Genomic DNA, 18,078 nt, shown 5'->3' with positions numbered 1-18,078 from the left:
AGGAATTTTTTAACAAAATCAATGTCTATGTAAATATTTCTTCAATGCAAACAATGTTTGTAAACAAGAATATAGTGGCAGGGGCACCCAGTTTGAGTCCCGGGATTTTTAGGTAGGCCCAGAATAAGTAAAATAGGAGACTTATAAGGCATGTTTTCAAATATTTTTTTTACAGATATAAACAACAATAACATAATTTTCAAAACACTTTTGATTTTGTGCAATACCTTTATTCTAAGTGTAGTTATGTTCATTTAAAGTTTGTATAAGAATATACACCAGGGGCGTCCAAGCTTTTTATTTTGGGGGGGGTAAAAAATTTTAAGGGGGGGGGGTAATTCATTTTTGGGGGGGGTAAAATGGCGCGCGAAGCGCGCCACAAATTTTTTTTACCCCCCCCAAAATTTTTACCCTGGGGGTAAAATTTGCTTCGGGGGGGTAATTACCCCCCCTGAAATCTGTTGGCAGGGGTAAATTTAGTTTACCCCCCCCAAAATTAACCCTGGGGTAAAATTTTTGGGGGGGGTAATTTAAATTTTATAAAATATATAGTATTAAAAAGGTGCGCGAAGCACGCAAAAATTTTTTTTATTAGAGATTTTTTATTTTGGGGGGTGGTATTTACCCCCCCAAAATTGTTTGGGGGGGGTAAATACCCCCTCCTGAATGGTTGGGGGTGCCTACGGCACCCCCAGGGTAGGGGTAAATTTTAAATGGGGGGGGTAATCGCCCCATTACCCCCCCCCTTGGACGCCTATGATATACACATAATTACTTATATTATTTTCTCTCAGAAAATGCATATTGCTCTTTCTCTCTCACGCATATATAAGGTTTTGCAAGTATTATAAAAAATCCCCCAAATTGAATTTCTGCTGGATCAAAACCAGTAAGAAATACAAATTTTTAAAGAAAACATGAAATATAGCAAATTTAGTCGCTAAAATAAAAGTATTTTTAAAACATCTTTATTTAACGACTCCTTTATCCCTTAAATGTCCCTTAAAACCGAGGGAACGGCAAAAATAGTTAAAAAAACACGCCATCAGCGGCAAATAACGGCGAAATGGTTCGCCAGAGGCAAATAATGCAGAAGTAAAGAAAGATCCGCCTCCAAAAGTTTTAAAATATTGCAAAGATGGCTTTGGGCTCTAAAATGACTCCTTCCCCCTCTAACGGGGGAAAATTTGAAATTAACAAGAACGAAATTATTCAAGTCATGAAATATAAAAAGCTTAATTACTCAAAAACGGCTGGGAGGGTGCACATATTGAAAATTGTTTTATACACAATACATGTTGCATATTAATATTATTATTGCAAAAACCCTGCCCACCTGGCCGTTTTTGGTTAAAATGGAGAAAACTGATTTTTTTGGGTTAAAAATCATTATTAGGTCCTAGGAAAGATAAAAGTCAATTTAAAATTTTTTAGATGTCCCGCTTTTGTCAAAAGATCCCACTGTGTAACATTCTTACAATAAAACAATTTTTTGTATTGGGTCTACTCATGGCAGTCTTTCAGCAGTTAAAGTGGTTTATTTCTTGCATGGTTCCTTTAAGGGTATTTATTTGCCTTTGCTACAAGTAACTTTTTCTTATTTAAAGTTCTCTTCTATATTAAACTACTGTAAAGCTTTCTACTTAAAAACAAAAACAGTGTGGGAATATGAATCTTAATATATGGAGGTATAGATTCTTCTAAGTGTGTTCTACTATACTTTCACAAGACTTTAACTGGAATAATTATCCTGAAGCTGGTATGTTTGATGGCAAAAAGTCCCAACCTACAGCATCTATAAGTTCTTGTTCCAGATATGGTTGAATCAAACAGCAACTTTTGATTTATATTTGATCTAAGTAAGTAATTTTTTTTGGATAGTGTCTAAATACAAAGCAATTTGATTGTTTCAGTTCTTCAGACACCCAGAAATTCATTGAAGATCTCAATCATGTAAACATTGCCACAGCACAGCAAAAGCAAGTCTTGTAGTTAAAGACCCCTTTTCTAACATAGTTTTTTTTCAAATGGTTTTCATGGTACAACTTTAAAGTTAAAGCTTTCTTTAATAAACATGAATTTCTAGGAGAAACAGAAAAAAATTACTGCTTATTTTGCTAATAAACAAAATCATGCTTCTTTTTTTGGATAAATTACTTATAAAAGATCTAGGTAACCACTGAACCGATTGGATTCTACTCTTTAGGGTATATGCATATTAGTCATGTGGTGGTTTTAAGCTATTTTCTTGGGGGGGGTGGGACACTCCCAACCCCCCAAAAATTGAAAATCCCCCCCCCCCAAAAAAAAATAATAATTTTCTTTGAAACACATTAGACTATGAGTAGCACCAGTAGTACTTTTTTTTTAGTAGCGAAGCTACTCTATAATTCACTTTGTCCGTCAGTCAGTCCGTCAGTCCGTCAGTCAGTCAGTCCGTAACGCTATGGGGGAAATGGGATTTACTCAGCTCCTATAAAAGATAGAATGCTGAAATTTTTTGACAACATTCCCATCATTAAAGAGCACAATTAAGTATAAAACATCGATGACGATAGGACCGCTTTTAAGCAGGTTTTAGGCTATTTTTGTATTTTTCACATTTTTCTCCATATCTTCAGTGTTTATGGTCCGATTTTCAAAATTTTTTCAGTTATAGATATCAAAATTAAATTTCCTGTCGTTTAAAGAAAACAACTATGAGAGTCAGACTGCCTTTAAGCAGGTTTTAGGCTATTTTTGTATTTTTCACATTTTTCTCCATATCTTTGGTGTTTATGGTCCGATTTCCAAAATTTTTTCAGTTATACATATCAAAATTAAATTTTTGTTCTTTAAAGAAAACAACTATAACGGTCAGACTGGCTTTCAGCAGGTTTTAGGCTATTTTTGTTTTTTCTCCATATCTTTTGTATTTATGGTCCGATTTCCAAAATTTTTTCAGTTATACATATCAAACTCAAATTTCCCTGTTGTTTAGAGAAAACAACCATGACGGTCAGACTGCTTTTTTGCAGGTTTTTGGCTATTTTTAAATTTTCCCTTTATTTTTCCATATCTCTGATGCATTTTAGGATATCAGTATCAAAATAATTTTTCCCATTGCACATTGGGGCATATCATCCAAAAAGGGGATTTAATTATTTAGAGCCCGAATTTCGTGTTCAAAATGTCAAATTAGAATGTTTGAGGTCAGGGAATGCATTTCTCAACTTATCAGAGCAATACAAAAATTTTTCAGTAGCGCAGCTACTCTATCACTAGCTTTTTGGGCCCTTTAAAGTGTATCTATGTCAATTGTAGTCCGATTTTAGTGTTCAAAGTGTCAAACTAGGGGTTGTTGGGGCCTGGGAATTCATTTCGGTAGAAGGGGAGGGGATGGTGTAAAGGGGGTGGATGGGAAATCCTTATTTTAGTCAGCTACAAGTTTGTTCAGTGATGATAAATCTATTATAAATGTAGGCATGATTGACATCAATTTTTATAAACTAATATCTATATTTATAATGAAATTATGATTCTTGTTTACTGTTTGTATATATTAAACCTTAATGGTTAGGGGGAGGGGGTCATTTCCCCCCCCCCCTCCTCCCCTCCGTTTTTTCTATCATATTTTCTGTGTGTGAAAGATAGAGGGCTATAAATGAGTGACTTCTTAACTATGGCTATGCCACATAACTGAGAGTTGGAATTTTTTGAATATCTCCAGCCTGGCGGGCACTGCATGCCAGCAAACCGGACAGGTTCATCCAGATAAAAAGCAAAACATTTTTTCTGACTTAAACAAAGCCTTTTATCTTACTAAAATATCATCTAGTAGTAAACCCTTATGTAAAATATAGGTATTCAAGTCAATTTTAGGTTCCAGGTATGATCTTGAAGGTCCTGATCCTCCAGGTCTCTAGAAATCTTTAAAAGCCTCCTGTGACCGCAATTTTTGACTTAGAGACCTCAAATTTTAAATTTAAGCTTTTATTGTATGTCTACATAACGTATTAAAATTTCCTAAAGATCCGCCGCTGTTTTCCCGCCACCTGCCGACTGCGGCGTTTGGCAGCTGCCAAGTACAGCTGCGGCCGCCAAAATTTATGTTTTGAGATTTATAATATAAAATTTACATAAAGATAAACATTTTCTGAAAAAAATGTATTTGTAGCTTCAAAAAAAAGAAAATAACAGCTATTTGAAATTTTTAAGTAAAAAAGGACCTAAAAACAAAGGTTGTTGAATAAAAGAGCGAAGTAAGCGAAAATTGACTTTTAATCACTTATAGTCGGAAATTCATTATCAATCAGGGGACCTGCAAAAAGAACCCCCTCCCCCCAACTGATAAATGTGCGACAAGGGGCCCAACTGTTAAGGGTTAATTAACAAACAGGGATCTAAGGGACAAAACAATGACCGATTGATATATGTATCATTGTATATTGTAAATATATACCTACATAATATTGATACATCAAATTATATTACGAAATTGATTTCTGTAGATGACAATTAGTGATTAAAATATTTCAACACTCTACTTAATATACCAAGCAATAAAAAATCAATAAAACTTCTTAAAGTTTTTAGGCCAAAAAATATAAAAATTTTATTTTAAAACTTTGGGGACTAGTGTAATAAACAGCCCAATGTCCCCTCCCTTCCTGAATAAAACTGCAGATTTTAAAATGAAGACCAAGTAATTACATAATTTAAAAACAAAGCATTACCAATAGACAGACACATAACACTACTTGCTAATTCCAATTTCTATTAATTATAAGAACACCACGTTATTTGGATATTAACTTAACCTTTGGGACATTTGGCTGTTTATAACACAAGTCGCCAAAGATTTACAGTTGTGTGTTAAAATTTTTAGACTACTAATTTTTATCTACACAAGCAGTAATTTTGTGTTTTATAATTGGGAATGTACATCAATTATATTGACCTTTGTCTTATCCCTTTAGATCATTGATAATGGTAATAATCCTTAGAAACAATTATTTAGTTACATTAAAACTTCGAACATAAAGAGGTGTTGATTTAGGCTTAGCCCCCCCCCCCCCACCATTTAGTGCAATAGAACTTACAAATATTCATTATTATCATTAGTTCAAAGTCTGAATAAATAAAGTCTGTCACAATCAGATATCTATCCATCTATATAGTGTGGTAAATTGCAAAATCCATCTATCTATCTATTCATTTATATATCAATCTATCTATCCATCTATTTATCCATCTATCAATCCATCTATCTATCTATCTATCCATCTATCCATCATCCAACTATCTATCTATCTCAACCTTTAAGGAAAACAATAAGGATGATACAATTCATAAGTAACGAAGCACAAAAAATCTACTGTGATAAATTGCGAATATGGACAAATAAAGAGCAAATGCTTAAATTTAGTAGTAAATTACATACTGAATAGCTTTTATAGTGTTTCCAATTTATTTAAACACTCTAAAATAATAGACATAATATACGTGGATATTATAACTGGGTAAATTTTGTTGTAATTATATATCCCTTATTAAGATTCTAATTTCGGGTTCTTACAATATTGACAGGAAGAATTATCTAAGAAATTAGCGCAGCAATATCAAACTTGAAAAAACCCATATACTTTAGAGGTAAAATAAAGCAGGGATTTAATGAAATAAAACAACTATGTTCTTAAATTTTGACTTTAAAAGCGCCTTTAAAAGCATTTTCTTACAAAGTTTTTGTGCACCCACCTTCAGAAAACAGGCTAAAAACCCCTACGGGGGCGCGGGGGGGTAAATGAAACCAGTACTGGCGATTATAATATGTCTTTTGGTAATCAAATATCGCTTTTTTAGCCGGTGGCACCCGGTGAAAACATGTTTCCTGATACTGTCTACTTAAATGTTGATTTTAAAACAAACAAAAATAAACTAAAATCTTGACTTCAACTATAATTATTTAGGACTAATTTCTTCAATTTGTGTTTTTTTCTTTTATACTGTCAAAATATATGTAATGCATGACTCATCAAAAGTTATTTTGTCTAATTACGTTAATTCTAAGAGATTTTATAATACTTTTTAAATTGTTGGTGAAACACAAAAAGTATGCCTTTTTATGTAAGAAAATTTTTGCATTTCTTGACTTCCATGCATTAGAATGCTTACTTGAAAAGCGTATTTTTATGATTCCTTTGAAATCTGATGTACATTGGGTATGATAATACTCATAGAATGTTTAAAACTTGATTTGGGGGTGGTGAATTGATGCCCCTTGTTGCCCCTATGTGCATTGTTATGAGCATCTTTTACTTTGACCGACATCGTTATACAAAATAAAACAAGGTTTTGTGTTTATTTTCTCCAATAAATCTATTCCTGATTTTAATAAATAAACTTTAAATCTACTTTTATGTATTTCCATCCATGATTTTTTGTGCTTCGCTACTTATGGATGTTGTCATCCTTGTTTTTTATTATCTCTTGGGGCAAAGCCACTAGAGGCTAGGAGTGAAGCTGCTAGTTACATATAAGCAATCAATGAAAATTGTTATTTATTTGGATTATATAAAAAAATTATGCTATTTTTGATAAATTACTTTAAGGTAAACAATGAAAAACATTGCTTATTTGGCTTATTTCAGTCAAATCTTAATTTTTTCATAAACTGCTTACAGGAAGGAAGGGATTAATTATTAATCCTCCTCCTTTTTCTTCACTTCAAAATTATATAAGCCATTTTTACTATAAATGACTGAGTATTTAAAGTGTGCTACCTTTTTATATGTTTCAATATTATTTGGCCACATTTTGGTCAAAAATGCTTACAAATCAGACCTTTTTCGACCAAAGATACTAAAATGGTTCCTTTACAAGCCCAATCAATCAGTTTTAAGATATCTTTATATTTCAAAGAAAATACCAAAAAAAATTTGGGTGTTTCCTTGGTAATTACTTCTTAGGAATTTTTTTTATCAATTTTAAAATTTGGGTACCCCCCCTCTTAACAACAAAATTTTTTTTTTTGTAAAATATTATTATGTTGGACAGGAAGGAAGGGAGGGGTGGGAGGGAGGGTAAGTGGAGACAAAAGCCTCATTAGTCTAGCATGGCAACCGGTGAACGGAATCACAGTTCTGCACCACAAGCCTCAGGCGACTGACGATAAAATATCCATTCAGCTTATTTATGGCGTGGAAGGAGCGAGAGAGAACTAAAATCTAAACTAACCTAAAATAGATTTTTGAAATTTTGAAAATTTGAGTACCCACCCAACAACGAACACCTCTGGCCACAGCACTCAAAAATGAAACCTTTTCCGCCTCACCCTTTTCTTCCCCTTTACACTAAATCCCCCCCTTCTATTACCATTGCCTCTGTATGTCTGGACGGGGCAAGGGAGGATAGGTTGAAGGAAAGTCTAGTTCACCAAGACTTTGCCTTAGATTGAATTCAGACTCTGTTGGGGGGTGGGGGGGCGGGGTACCCAAATTTTCAAAATTGATAAAAAAATTCCTAAGAGAATAATGCCGTTTCCTTTTAAATGCACAGATACCAAAAAATCAACAGAAAAAATACTTATTTTTACTTTTCTCTCAGCAATAATAATTAGCCCAATAAGTAAAATAAAATCATGCATGGTATATTTATCTTTACTTAGACAAAGATTATTTTAAATGTGCATTTATTTCAAACCAATGAAAATTCAAACTGAAGTACAAAATAGAATCCAGAAATTTTGCCTCTCTTTTTTGGCTTTCATTGTAGGTGGATTGAATTTATGTAAAGGTAATTCTTATCTCGGGATTCTTTAAAACTGTAAATAATGGTAAAGGACGATGAAATATTAATAATCCTTGCCAAACCATTTCATTTTTATGTAAAAAGGTATGATAACCAATCTGCCATTGTCCTATCACTCTCAGATAAAGTTTAACTTTGGCCTATGTTATATGTTACTAGTGGCTTCGCCCTAGCCTCTAGGGGCTTCGCCCCATGAGGTAATGGAAAGCCAACCCTCCTATAAGAATTTTTTAGAGTTATATTTTCAAAAAAGTTATTCTTTGCCACATAACTCTTTGGTAAAATTAAACCCAGGTTGTGCGCCGTATGCACAAAAATTTCAATTCGTAAAAATTAAACCCAGGTTGTTCACCGTATACACAAAAATTGAAAACTCTCCTCTGTAAATTTTATTTAATACCTATATGTGCAACAACTCTTAAAAGATGTCAATGTTTAAAAATTACAAAAAGCTCAATAATTTTTTTTAGGGAGGGGGGGGGGGGGTCATGGGGGCTTCGCCCCATGGTGCAGTGGGGTTCCCCCAACCCAATTACTGGTTTTTGTTTACAAAAAAAAAATTGGAAATGGGGATTTTTTTATTTATAGGGGGGTTGGAATGTCCCACCCCCTAGAAAATAGCTTAAAACCAGCGGAGGACCCGTAGGTAGAAAAGTAGAGCCCAATCTGTTCAGCAGTTACTAAGATTTTATAAATAATGTAAATAAATTTTTTTTGTGGGAGGGGTGGTTTTTTAGTTTTTGGAGGGATTGGGGGTGTCCCACCCCCCAGGAAAATAGCTAAAAACCATCACATGACCAGAAGGTATAAACCCTGAAAAGTAGTGCCCAATCGGTTCAGCGATTACTGAGATCTTAAGCTTCAGACGGACAGACAGACATCAAGCTACTTTGTATTATAGACTAGCGGCTTTTTTTACCTAAAGTTTCAATGGAGAATTTTAATAATTTGTTTACATTTTTTTTGTTTTCTGTATGTTTTCTGTATTTTATAACATTTTCTAACTCTTTACAACTTTTTATATTTATTTATATTGATTTATATTTTTTAAACCTTCAAATTTTTTCTCTTTTTTAATGTTTTTAAAAAAATTTTGTTATTAGCCTTTTTAGGGTTTTGCCCCTACAGGAGAAGTAAGGTTTCTCAATCTTTTTAATTTGATAAAACAAAGTTTAAAAGAAGAAAAGAAATTTAAAAAGAAAAAAAAAATTAAATATAAAAAAGTATAAAAAAGCATAAAAAATATAAAAAAAATATAAGAACATATAAAAACATAAAAATTTTTTTAAAATTCTTTTCTTTTGGGGGTAATTTTCATTTTTGGGGGGGTTGGGGATGTCCCACCTCCCAAGAAAATAGCTTAAAACTACCACAGGACTAATAGGTATATACCATGAAGAGTAGAATCCAATCTGTTCAGTGGTTACCAAGATCTTAAGCTTCAGACGGATGGATGGACAGACGGACGGACAGACGGATGGACGGACAGACAGACATCAAGCTACTATGTATTATAGATAACACATACTTAAGACTTAAAACTTAATGTAATGAAAAGCTTTCACTTAAGCAAAGCTAACAAATAAAATTATGAAACATATCAGGTATCTAAAGAGATAAGACAATGGCCGATAAATTAATGCACATCCATAATGATGACGCACTAAATAACCCCTTCTGTAGATTAAAATTAGTGGTTCAAACGTTTATAAACACAATTTAATCAACCAATCAAAATTCAGTAAAAATGCCCAAAGCCAACATATAAGAAAACGTTATTGTAAAACTGTGTGTAATATTGTAATAAGCAGTCAATTGTCTCCTCCCTCTCTGGATACAAATACTAACTAAGAAAGAATAAAATGCGATGGTACTCTACAATTTACTTTTCTGCCTGTCCATCATTCTGGCCATGATTTTTTATGATTTTCCAGTATGGCTACGAAACCAATTAATATCCGCTGGATCAGACCCGCCTAATCCATACTTGAAACCATTTTTCTACAAATAGTAAAGTAAAAAGTTGTAATATGAACACCAGTTTTGTTAGACTGGGTCTTCGCCCCTTTGGGACTAACAAAACTGGAAAACAGATGCAATAAACAACTAATTGTGATGTATAGTCCCTTTCTTCCTGACTTGAGAGCAATGTATGTATTTTGTATATTAGCTTTTAGTTCTGGTATCCACGGTTTCGGAGCAAGTCATTGCTCTGCAACAGGATACGAACATAAAAGTGAACAGTTGTCTTAATATTAATGTTATTATTGTATGTTAACCTTGTATTGAATTAATACACTTTATAAGAATATTTAGCTGTTTGTTCTTGCTATTACTACACGTCATTTTGGCGCAGTAGTGTAGTACGAATCTATAGCTCAGATTTTCTTTTAATTGTATTATTTCTTTTCTTTTTAGTTTGTTCAGGTATTTTTTGTGTTGGAACAATGGGCTTGACCATTGATGAGTGGAGGAAGTTGTCTCAGGATGAGAAGGACAACATGTGGGTGTCTCTGTTTAATTCTTTGAATAATAGAATTGATAATGTGGCGGCGGGGATGGCTGGGCGTGTATCGCCGCTGGAGAAGCATGTTAAGGAGTTGGCGGATAATGTTGATACCAACAGTGCTGCGGTTACTGGACTGGCTACTCGGATGGACGATTTAGAAGATCGTCTTAATAAGGTGGTGGAGCCTAGTGTTGATAATGATATCAAGACTGAGAATGTGACCGTTGTGGATGAGTTTATGACTGGCCAGCAGCGAATTCTTGAAAAGATTGCCCAGCAGAATAGTTTGAATGACCAGCAGAATGGTTCGAATACCCAGCAGAATGGGTCGAATAACCAGCAGAATACCCAGCAGAATGGGTCGAATAACCAGCAGAATGGTTTAAATAACTCTATGTCTTGGCAGAGGACGGCTGGAGGATCTGTACCAGAGGAGAAGCCTAAATTGTTTGCTAGTGGTTCTCGAACTATTTTTGGTGGAATGCAAGATCATGAAGATAAGATCGAAGCTCGAACTGCTAATGAAAAATTTTGTTTCCTTGAACAAGAAAGTTTGGTGGTGTTGCCAACACTTTCTATGGACAATTTCAAAGCTCCAATTGCTAATGAAAAATTTTGTTTCCTTGAACAAGAAAGTTTGGTGGTGTTGCCAAACAGGTTAGGGGGGGGAGAGTGTATAGGTGGAGAGGACCAGGTAACAGTCAAGGAGATGGTGAACCAGGTCGAACCTCTGGAGGAGGAGAGACATGTGATGCTGGACCAGGTCGAACCTCTGGAGGAGGAGAGACATGTGATGCTGGACCAGGTCGAACCTCTGGAGGAGGAGAGACATGTGATGCTGGACCAGGTCGAACCTCTGGAAAAGGAGAGACATGTGATGCTGGACCAGGTCGAATTCCTGGACCAGTTATGCTTAAAGAATGGAGAGAGGGTGAACCAGGTCGAACAGGTTAAGAACACCATGTCACCATTCTGTCCATTGAAGGACACCACGACACCATCCTGTCTAGTGAAGGACAACATGTGGGTGGAGGACACCAACATAATGTCCAGGGAAAGATATGTGCCGCCCTGGACATGTACTATGTTGGTGGAGGACACCATGAAAGGGGAAAAGGTGCCGCCCTGGACATTGCAGGACAACATGTGGGTGGAGGACACCAACATAATGTCCAGGGAAAGATATGTGCCGTCCTGGACATGTACTATGTTGGTGGAGGACACCATGAAAGGGGAAAAGGTGCCGCCCTGGACATGTATCAGCAGGGAGAGAAGGATAGATATGTGTTGTTAAAAAATTATCCTTTTATAGTTTGTTTCTACAGGGAGACAGTTGAGTATTGTTAAAAATTGTTAAAAATGTATTCTCTCTATCCTTTTATAGTTTGTTTCTACAGGGAGACAGTTGAGTATTGTTAAAAATTGTTAAAAATGTATTCTCTCTATCCTTTTATAGTTTGTTTCTACAGGGAGACAGTTGAGTATTGTTAAAAATTGTTAAAAATGTATTCTCTCTATCCTTTTATAGTTTGTTTCTACAGGGAGACAGTTGAGTATTGTTAAAAATTGTTAAAAATGTATTCTCTCTACAGTTTATTCCTTTCTACAATTTGCAGGGAAGCAAGGATTACATGTATTTCTTTCTATAGCTTATTCAGGACAGACGTGTATTGATTAAACGAGTATTTCTTTCTACAATTTGCAGGGAAGAAGGATTTTCTCTACAGTTTTGGATTGTATCAACAGGATATACATGTACTACGGCCTACGGCGATTTGACGGCGGTGTGGCGGCGATCGATTTTTGTAGTTTTGCAATTAAGATATCTATAATTGAATAAGTATTGTATCTGATAGATTTGACGGCTTATAAAAATGTATAGAAGTTGTGCTTCTGGAAGTATTTCTATTTAGGAAATAAAACTCGCAGATGTTATGTTGACATACAAATCATAGATTATTTGTGGAGCAACTTTTTCTAGAATGAACGAAAATTTATCTGCTATTGTTATATCCCTGTATATTACTGATCTTACTCGATTTTTTGGGAATGAACGTCAATTTATTTTCCATTGTTGTATCCATTGCTAATAAATGTAGATCTCTGATATTATTCGAATTAGTGGGATAAATGTTAATTTATCTGCCATTGTGGTGTCCATGCATAAGGTTAGAATGTATAACATATAATTTGGAAAGCGCTGACATTGTTTAAATAATAAGAAGAGAAACGAAGCAACTCTATAAAGTTGTGATGGAAAATAATTTGATTTATGGTAATTATTTGAATTCTGGAAATATAACATTTTGTTAACTATTGAATACGAGTTTATGAGATTATGTTATTATGAAAATCAAAATATATGCATTTATTTTTTTTTGTGTTTTGTTACACTGGAATTGGATATATTTATTTTTGTTTCAGACTATTGTGGTGTCTAACAGAGATAAGAATAAAAAAAAAATGGAAGATGGATTAATTTCAACGAAAATAGGAATACAATTTTGTAAAATTGTTAATGGAAGAAAATTGATTTTATTAAATGTTAATATCGTGATTTTATGAAAATTGGATAAAAATTTGAAATTAGATACTTTAAAAAGTATTAGAATTTTGATGAAAGGCTGTAAATTGTTTTAAAAGTTGAGTCAGTTATTATGGTTCTAAGTATTTAATTTTAAAACAATTATATTGCGGTTTATGTATAAATAAGAGTAAAGCTACTCTTAAGCTTATATGAATGGAAACAAAATATTTTGAATATGGTTAAAATGTGCTATGAATAATAACGATTGTACTTGCGTGAAGATAGATATGTGATCTTTGATCTGTGATATATTATTCATAGTACGAAATTTCTATTATAGATATAACAGAAATTTTGTTTGTTTTGTTTTTGAATTTACGTTGATTTGGATTGATACATACTTGTCATCATGATCAGTAGAATGTGATATTTGATATTTGATATTTGATTAATGGGCGGAATTTTTGTGGATTTAACTAGATTTATTTTAAACAATTAAATGGCGATTTAAGATTGGAATGCATAACTCAGCAAAAAATTTTTAATGAAGCAAAAATTGTTATTCAGTATTTGATATGATGTGAGATAGAGAGAGAGAGAGAGAGAGAGAGAGAGAAAGAGAGAGAGAGAGTGAGAGAGAGATATGTGTGTGGAATTGGATTGTACAATGGACATATTATATGTGGATTAATTATGATATGTGTGCAAAATTGAAATGTATAATGGACATATTATATATATATGAATGAATTATCGGAAATATTTGTATAGTAGGAAATGAATGTTATTGGAAATATTTGTATGGAGAGAAGAGAACACTTGTTGATGTGTGTACAATGGATATATTATTTATGGATGTTTGTTGAAAATAAAACTTTGTGCAAGTTTTGACAATAGATCTAGTATATATAGGATTGTGTAGGGAAGAGATGTCTATTGTGTATATCTATATCCAATGATGGGTGATGCAATATAGATTAATACTAAATGTGTTGTTTAGACTTGGTGGTTAAATGTTGCAAGTTTAGTTTGACCTATATATGACTTCTATTGAAACGTTTTCGAATATGATGTATAAACCAAGGATATTAATATTCATAAAAATGGAGCATTAACACTCGTATAGTAAATGTTGATATATGATTTATATGATATATGATTTTATTGTAATGAGGATATGATGTATAAAAACAAAGATGACAGCATCCGTAAAAACGAAGCAATGGAATGGCAGGACAAACGGACATCAACACTTGTATAGTGTCAAAATTAAATAATCAGAATATACATATAAGATTCAATGCAAAAATTGTAAGCAAATTTGTTTGTAATAAACAAGGAAGACAACATTAATAAAAGCGAAGTATTGAATGGTAGGACAAACGAACATCAACACTTGCATAGTGTCAGAACTGAATAATCTTTGTAAAAACAAGGAAGACAATATTAACAAAAGCGAAGCATTGAATGGTAGAACAAACGAACATCAACACTTGTATAGTGTCAAAACTGAAAAAATAAGTGCATAAGAGTCGATGTAAAATTGTAAGTAAATGTGTTAAAAAAGAACTGATTGAAACAGATTGATGTTTTACTTACATTTTATGAACTTGCTTATAGAGTGGCTTCGCTTATAAACCGCTTAACACGTAGCACATCTACTTGTTGTTGGGTAGGTGATAGGTTTGAATCTCGGTCTGACACTGAGTCATAACTAACAAAGTTAAAAATGGTTCCTACTGCTACTATGTGAGATGTGTGACGTTAAAGTTAGATGGGGAAATGTTTTCTTGAAAAAGGTTGTGCATCTCAGAGTGTTGGTTGTCTGAAGGGTGATTGGATGCTTGACACTGTAATCATAAAGTATTGTACTTTGTTGTCCCAGGAATCAATATACATCAAATCAATCGGATAATTAGATCATATGAAATTATTGACATCGCAATCATAAAGTATATAAAGAATCAATATACATCGAATCAATCGGATAATTAGATCGTATAAAATTATTGGATAATTAGATATTTTAACTGCTTCGATTATAATGTTGAATTTTGTTGTTCCCGGAATTAGTATACAATCGGATAATTAGATCATATAGAAATTTGTGGTCAAATCAACATGTTTACAAATGGAAGTACGGACGTCATAGAAATGATTATAGTGTTGCTACGTTTTTAAATTGTACCTACCTGCTGCAGAAATCACCATGAAAAGTTCGAAATACAAAAAGTAGATAGATGTAAAGTATGGATGGGCGGACCGAATCTAATTATAGAAAAAAACAAATATATCAATAACACAGGGTGGTGAATCAAATTGCACTCAAACTTGAAATTGAAACATTATGTGTTGCTCAATTTTGGATGAATCAAATTAACGTGAATAGATGTGGGCGGATTTCAATCTATTTAAAAACTTGGAATATAATGAACGTATTGCGAAAGTTTTGGTGGATCAGAATAAAATGGAAAATATTGAGGGGTGGATTGAAATCTACTAAACTTGGAATTATAATGGATGTGTTAAGTTTTTGTTTAAGCTTAAATTTTATTAAGGACACTCGATATAGAATAGTATATATTGCGATTTAGTGATGTTGATTCAGCAAAATTATTTATGAAGCTTAGAATTTCATGAAGCAAAATTGTTATAATGCATTAGATATTTGAGTGGAGCTGTCTCTCTTCATGGAGAAGGGGGGTGGGCAATAATTTGGCAAGGAAAGTTTGCACTGTCTCTCGAAGTTGGTATGCGCAAGGTGGGGTGGTGCAGAGAGGTAGCAGCAATGATGAGCAGGAGTTGGGCGTTGTATGCGCAAAAGTTGAGCTGCGCAAGAAAGTGCTCTCAGGTATAGAGAAAAATAGTTAGTTGTGCTTCAACTTTCAAGATTCTAATACATAAAAATAGTTGTGGATGATATAAGTTATTATTCAGATATTTCATTGAATAATTAGGTAAATTTTTTACTGTATTAGACTAATATATTGTATTAAGAATTATTTTTATGTTGCTCGATTATTGACAAACATTTGATTAATATTATATTTCTTAATACATTTTTAAGAAGACATGTTGAAATTTTATTTGTTAAGTGATAACATTTAAGTATGGCATCTAAAATAATTGTAGTATGTTTTAGATTGGTCGAAAAGAGGAGTAGTTGTGGTGGTTGAGATACAGTATTACCTGTTGGTGAGTTTTAGTTTGTTAAGATTTTAATGATGTTCAATATTGATATACATTTGATTAATGTTATATATACTAATACATGTTAAAGAAATTATTTTATTTTGTTGAGTGAAAATAAAATATGTATTAAACAAGTTTTGGCATCTAAAATGATTGTATTTTGTTTTAGATCGGCCGCAAGAGAAGTAGTTGGTGGTGACTGAAATTTAGTTTTGAATTTGGCCATTGTTTTGTGTTGACATTGATATTATTTGAGAGTGGAGGCTGGTACATGATACACTTTGATCTGACCGATTATATGTTGAATTAAATGTTGGTGGAGAGAGAGTGGAGGCACATGATACACTTTGCTCTGACCGATTATATGTTGAATTGCTGCTGGAGAATCTGTTTATAGATTAGATGTGAAGTCTGTTGAAGTTCAGAATGCTAAACAGGAAGCTAAACAGGAAGCTAAACAGGATTGTTTAGTGATTGGGTCAGTAATATTGTGAAACATGCTATTGCTGCTGGAGAATCTGTTTATAGATTAGATGTGAAGTCTGTTGAAGTTCAGAATGCTAAACAGGAAGCTGAACAGGAAGCTAAACAGGATGCTAAAACTGTTCTGAATAATGCGGTCAAGAAGCTTGGAGTATCACCAGGAAGGTAGATATCAAGTTCAAGGTTCCTGTATTCTCTGGCAACTATAAGGAGATTTAGTGATCATGAAAAGTACCTGAAGCTAACAACTGAGTGCTTGCACAAAACTCCAAAGGAAGCCTGTGCTGGATTGACAACATATTTGGAATGTATGGAGCTGCTGTTTATGGATTTACTAATATTCTGTCTATTGTGCAACAAAATATGTTTCCTCATGATGTACTAGAGCTGATGATGTTACAGATTAAATACTTGCAAACAATGATTGATGAAGCTATTTTTGAGCTTGAATATGATATCTTGCAAACAATGATTGATGAAGCTATCTTTGAGCTTGAATATGATATCTCTATATATGGGAAGACTATTACTGATCTTGGCAAGAAGAGTCTTAAATCAACCAGTAGTGGCAAATCATATGCAACTAATGATAGTGCTGGTGATAGTGATGATCATAATCCTACTGAAGCAAGTCAATCTGTCGGTACTGGTGATAGTGATAATCATAATCCTACTGAAGCAAGTCAATCTGTTGATACTGTTGTTGCAACCCTTTCTCAACCTGTTATAAGTACTCCAATCAACAGTCCAACTGCTGCCAAGGAGAAGAAAAGTAATTTAGATTTATAGATTGCTAGATTTATAATAACTGTTGAAAAGTTTTGAAGACTTGGAGGTGTTAAATTTAAGCATTTAAGCAACAGTTGTGGATAATAAGACGTCGGAGAGTAGTTTTGAAGCTTAATTTGAAAATTGAGGATTCGTATGTCAAGGATAATGAAATAACATTGAGTTAAATGAAATATGTTGATATTGTAACATTTTGAACAGATGTGCACAGTGTGCCAGATTAACGTAAATAAATGCACAGTGAGTCAGGTAGATACAAAGAGTTAAACGAATTATGTTGATATTTATTTTGAACAGATGTGCACAGTGTGTCAGGATGATGCAAATAAATGCACAGTGTGTCAGGATGATGCAAATAAATGCACAGTGAGTCAGGTAGCTACAAAGAGATGTATTTACAGTTGTCAAAATGAGAAGTATTTAGTTGATAGATAATGATATACAGAGATATACACCATGGGCTAGAAGCTATTGTGAAGTTGTGCAGAATTTTAAAATAGCATGCATTGTATCTTAAATATATTTATGACTGATAAAACGGATATTTGTAAGTTGTTAATACAGTGGGCAGTCAAAGTATAATGCTGGTTAGTGAAATTTTAGCTGTTCTAAAGAAGGCGGGGCTTAAAGTTGATGCGGCTGTTGTAGATTTGACTGCCAGGTTGGATATCTTACTTGTCAATAACTGGTGTGTTTGTCGATAGTTAGTATTGCAAAACAAAATGAATCAGATTTCGAATCAATCTATGGCAAAGGTTTTGGTTGCTTTTGTTCGGCTGCAGTTTTCTCT

At 33.5% G+C, this 18,078-nt stretch overlaps 1 protein-coding gene and 1 long non-coding RNA gene across 4 annotated transcripts in view; one reads left to right on the top strand and one right to left on the bottom strand.

Moving 5' to 3' along the window:
- Positions 1–18,078, bottom strand: part of LOC145325049 (kin of IRRE-like protein 1) — a 134,883-nt gene that overhangs the window by 74,519 nt on the left and 42,286 nt on the right. The window lies entirely within an intron of this gene.
- LOC145325048 (uncharacterized) lies at positions 14,838–16,605 on the top strand. Its single transcript, XR_013881386.1, has 3 exons — positions 14,838–15,781; positions 15,967–16,019; positions 16,186–16,605. It is a non-coding gene; the product is annotated as an uncharacterized LOC145325048 (long non-coding RNA).

The sequence above is a fragment of the Acartia tonsa genome, chromosome 7 (genome assembly GCF_053477335.1).
Source record: "Acartia tonsa isolate MP-2025a chromosome 7, ASM5347733v1, whole genome shotgun sequence".
NCBI lineage: Eukaryota > Metazoa > Arthropoda > Copepoda > Calanoida > Acartiidae > Acartia > Acartia tonsa.
Note: the sequence above shows the minus strand (reverse complement) of the source record. Positions and strands in the feature narration are given on the sequence as shown.